We start from the raw sequence: 5,332 nt of genomic DNA, 5'->3' as shown, positions 1-5,332 counted from the left end.
CAGTCAGGCAGGGAGGAAGGGGTCGAGCGAGGGAACCGTGGTTTACCAAAGAAGTGGAATCTCTTGTTAAGAGGAAGAAGGAGGCCTATGTGAAGATGAGGCGTGAAGTTTCAGTTGGGGCGCTTGATAGTTACAAGGAAGCGAGAAAGGATCTAAAGAGAGAGCTGAGACGAGCAAGAAGGGGACATGAGAAGTCTTTGGCAGGTAGGATCAAGGAAAACCCAAAAGCTTTCTATAGGTATGTCAGGAATAAAAGAATGACTAGGGTAAGAGTAGGGCCAGTCAAGGACAGTGGTGGGAAGTTGTGTGTGGAGGCTGAGGAGATAAGCGAGATACTAAATGAATACTTTTCGTCAGTATTCACTCAAGAAAAAGATAATATTGTGGAGGAGAATGTTGAGACCCAGGCTATTAGAATAGATGGCATTGAGGTGCGTAGGGAAGAGGTGTTGGCAATTCTGGACAAGGTGAAAATAGATAAGTCCCCGGGGCCGGATGGGATTTATCCTAGGATTCTCTGGGAAGCCAGGGAAGAGATTGCTGAGCCTTTGGCTTTGATTTTTAGGTCATCATTGGCTACAGGAATAGTGCCAGAGGACTGGAGGATAGCAAATGTGGTCCCTTTGTTCAAGAAGGGGAGTAGAGATAACCCCGGTAACTATAGGCCGGTGAGCCTAACGTCTGTGGTGGGTAAGGTCTTGGAGAGGATTATAAAAGATACGATTTATAATCATCTAGATAGGAATAATATGATTAGGGATAGTCAGCATGGTTTTGTGAAGGGTAGGTCATGCCTCACAAACCTTATCGAGTTCTTTGAGAAGGTGACTGAACAGGTAGACGAGGGTAGAGCAGTTGATGTGGTGTATATGGATTTCAGTAAAGCGTTTGATAAGGTTCCCCACGGTCGGCTATTGCAGAAAATACGGAGGCTGGGGATTGAGGGTGATTTAGAGATGTGGATCAGAAATTGGCTAGTTGAAAGAAGACAGAGAGTGGTAGTTGATGGGAAATGTTCAGAATGGAGTTCAGTTACGAGTGGCGTACCACAAGGATCTGTTCTGGGGCCGTTGCTGTTTGTCATTTTTATAAATGACCTAGAGGAGGGCGCAGAAGGATGGGTGAGTAAATTTGCAGACGACACTAAAGTCGGTGGAGTTGTAGACAGTGCGGAAGGATGTTGCAGGTTACAGAGGGACATAGATAAGCTGCAGAGCTGGGCTGAGAGGTGGCAAATGGAGTTTAATGTGGAGAAGTGTGAGGTGATTCACTTTGGAAAGAATAACAGGAATGCGGAATATTTGGCTAATGGTAAAGTTCTTGGTAGTGTGGATGAGCAGAGGGATCTCGGTGTCCATGTACATAGATCCCTGAAAGTTGCCACCCAGGTTGATAGGGTTGTGAAGAAGGCCTATGGTGTGTTGGCCTTTATTGGTAGAGGGATTGAGTTCCGGAGCCATGAGGTCATGTTGCAGTTGTACAAAACTCTAGTACGGCCGCATTTGGAGTATTGCGTACAGTTCTGGTAGTGTCCTGCAGTCAGCATCACAGTGAAGCAGACTGGGAACAGTATCCTGCAGTCAGCATCACAGTGAAGCAGTCTGGGAAAATTGTCCTGCAGTCAGCATTGCAGTGAAGCAGTCTGGGAGAACTGTCCTGCAGTCAGCATGGCAGTGAAGCTGTCTGGGAAGATGGTCCTATAGTCAGCATCACAGTGAAGCAGATTGGGAACAGTGTTCTGCATTCAGCATCGCAGTGAAGCAGACTGGGAACAGTGTCCTGCAGTCAGCATCACAGTGAAGCAGTCTGGGAAAATTGTCCTGTAGTCAGCATTGCAGTGAAGCAGTCTGGGAGAACTGTCCTGCAGTCAGCATGGCAGTGAAGCTGTCTGGGAAGATGGTCCTATTGTCAGCATCACAGTGAAGCAGGCTGGGAATAGTGTTCTGCATTCAGCATCACAGTGAAGCAGACTGGGAACAGTGTCCTGCAGTCAACATCGCAGTGAAGTAGTCTGGGATCACTGTCATGCAGTCAGCATCACAGTGAAGCAGTCTGGGATCACTGTCATGCAGTCAGCATCACAGTAAGCAGTCTGGGATCACTGTCTGGCAGTCAGCATCACAGTGAATCAGCCTGGGAATCGTGTTCTGCAGTCAGTATTGCACTGAAGCAGTATGGGCCAGTTTGAACTGGCCTCTGGAGCCAAGGTAAACCGCGGCCAGAGCGAGGCCATGTTCTTTGGGAACTGGGCCGACCGGTCCTTTGTCCCCTTCACCTGAAGGTGCTAGGGGTATGGTTTGGAGTGGCTGGGGTGTGCACCAAAAACTGGGAGGAGCGCATTGCCAAAGTAAAACAGAAACTGCGCTGGTAGGAGCAACACTCCCTCTCCATTGCGGGCAAAACCCTGGTCATCAGGTGTGAGGTACTCTCGGTGTTACTGTTCGTAGCGCAGATCTGGCGCTGCGCCGCAGCCGTCACCCGGGCCATCTTCAAATTCATCTGGAGATCCAAGATGGACCGTGTCCGAAGGGACACCATGTACAAACCTCTGGATAAAGGAGGGAGGAGTATACCCAACGCCTTCCTAATCCTGATGGCCACCTTTGTGTGCAGCTGCATCAAGCTGTGCATGGAACCCCGGTATGCAAACACCAAGTGTCACCACAGGTTCTACCTGTCCCCGGTGTTACGAAGGATGAGCCTTGCCTCATTGCCGCGGAACGCTCCAAGTAGCTGGACCGTGCCATACCACCTGTACCTCGTGGAAAATTTTTTGAAACCTTTGACCACAAGGCAATCAAGCCTCCCCGTCAGAGTTCTTCATGTACACCCAAAGGCTCAGCACCATTGCACGCTGCCCTCGGAGTGACTGTGGGGGAAATGAGACGGCCACCCACCTCCTTGCGGAATGTGCCTTTGCAAAGAAGGTCTGGAGAGAGATGCAGTGGTATTTGTCAGGGTTCATCCCGAGCAGCTCTGTGACACAGAACTCTGTGCTCTACGGACTGTTTCTAGGGGGACACACCGAAACAAACATCAACTGCTGCTGGAAGGTCATCAACTCGGTGAAAGACGCTCTTTGGTCTGCCCGAAACTTGCTGATCTTCCAGTGCAAAGAATTGTCCTCAACCGAGTATTGCAGACTGGCACATTCCAAGGTCCAGGACTACATGCTGAGGGATGCACTCAAGCTTGGGGCAGCTGCCACTAAGGCGCAATGGGGAAAGACCACTGTGAAAGGTCTTCCAACAATTGTACACCGAGGGGCTGGTAACAGTGTAAAACCCCTCGGTCCGGGTCTTCAATACTCCAATGAATAAAAGAACATGACAATGTAAATATTTAAGAAAGAATTGTAAGGTAAAGAGGGATATGTGTGTAATGTCATACCAATTGAATGGAAGAAAGACAAGTAAATGTGTAACTTTGATGGGAATGTACAGTCAAGACAATTCAAAATGATCTGCAATGTTTATGATAAATTTTATGAATAAAGTATGGGAAAATTGTCCTGCAGTCAGCATCGCAGTGAAGCAGTCTGGGAAGACGGTCCTGCAGTCAGCATCGCAGTGAAGCAGACTGGGAAGAAGGTTCTGCAGTACACATCGCAGTGAAGCAGTCTGGGATAACTGTCCTGCAGTCAGCATCTCAGTGAAGCTGTCTTGGAAGACTGTCCTTCAGACAGCATCGCAGTGAAACAGTCTGGGGACAGTGGCCTGCAGTCAGCATCACATGAAGCAGTCTGGGAACCGTGTCCTGCAGTCAGCGTTGCACTGAAGCAGACTGGGAACAGTGTCCTGCAGTCAGCATGGCACTGAAGCAGACTGGGAGGACTGTCCTGCAGTCAGCATGGCACTGAAGCAGACTGGGAGGACTGTCCTGCAGTCAGCAACGCAGTGAAGTAGACTGGGATTACTCCGGCAGTCAACATCGCAGTGAAGCAGACTGGGAAAAGTCTCCTCCAGTTAGCATTGCAGTGAAGCAGAGTGTAAATAGTGTCCTGCAGTCAGCATTGCAATGAAGCAGACTGGGAAGAGTGTTGCGTAGTCAGCATCAGAATGAAGCCGTCTGGGAGACTGTCCTGCAGTCAGCATCACATGAAGCAGTCTTGGAACAGTGTCCTGTAGTCAGCAACACAGTGAAGCAGACTGGAAAGAGTGTCCTGCAGTCAGCGTCACACTGAAGCAGAACATAGTACAGCACAGTACGGGCCCTTTGGCCCACGATGTTGTGCCAAACTAGTCTGAAACTAAAATCAAATCAACCTACTCCCAATCATTCTAGGGCACTCCATCTGCCGATCCAATAACCGCTTGAAAGTTCCTTAAGTGTCCGACTCCACTAAGATAGCTGGGAGTGCGTTCCACGCCGCAACCGCTCTCTGGGTAAAGAACCTACCTCTGACATCCCTCCTATATCTTCTACAATGAAGCTTATAGTTATGCCCCCTTCTAACCGCTACATCCACCCGTGGAAAAAGTCGCTGAACGTCCACTCTATCTACCCCTCTCATCATCTTATACACCTTAGTTAAGTCACCTCTCATCCTCCTTTGCTCCAATGAGAAAAGCCCTAGCTCCTTCAACCTTTCCACATAAGACCTACCCTCCAATCCAGGCAGCATCCTGGTAAATCTCTTTGCACCCTTTCCAATGCTTCCGCATCCTTCCTATAGTGAGGTGGCCAGAACTGCACACACTACTCCAAATGTGGTCTAACCAAGGTATTGTACAGTTGCAGCATAACCTCACGGCTCTTAAACTCAATCCCCCTGTTAATAAATGCTAACACACTATAGGCCTTCTTCATGGCTCTATCCACTTGGGTGACAACTTTCAGAGATCGATGGACATGAACTCCGAGATCTCTCTGCTCCTCCACATTCTTCAGAACCCTGCCGTTAGCCATGTAACCCGCATTCAAATTTGTCCTACCAAAATGAATCACCTCACACTTAACAGGGTTAAACTCCATCTGCCACTTTTCAGCCCAGCTCTGCATCCAATCAATGTCTGTTGGGGCAGCAGGGTAGCATGGTGGTTAGCATAAATGCTTCACAGCTCCAGGGTCCCAGGTTCGATTCCTGGCTGGGTCACTGTCTGTGTGGAGTCTGCACGTCCTCCCCCTGTGTGCGTGGGTTTCCTCCGGGTGCTCCGGTTTCCTCCCACAGTCCAAAGATGTGCGGGTTAGGTGGATTGGCCATGCTAAATTGCCCATAGTGTCTTAATAAAAGTAAGGTTAAGGGGGGGTTGTTGGGTTACGGGTATAGGGTGGATACGTGGGTTTGAGTAGGGTGATCATGGCTCGGCACAACATTGAGGGCCGAAGGGCC

This window comes from Scyliorhinus canicula, chromosome 12 (genome assembly GCF_902713615.1).
Source record: "Scyliorhinus canicula chromosome 12, sScyCan1.1, whole genome shotgun sequence".
Taxonomy (NCBI): Eukaryota; Metazoa; Chordata; class Chondrichthyes; order Carcharhiniformes; family Scyliorhinidae; genus Scyliorhinus; species Scyliorhinus canicula.
The sequence above is the reverse complement of the archived record's forward strand: the minus strand, read 5'-3'. Positions refer to the sequence as shown.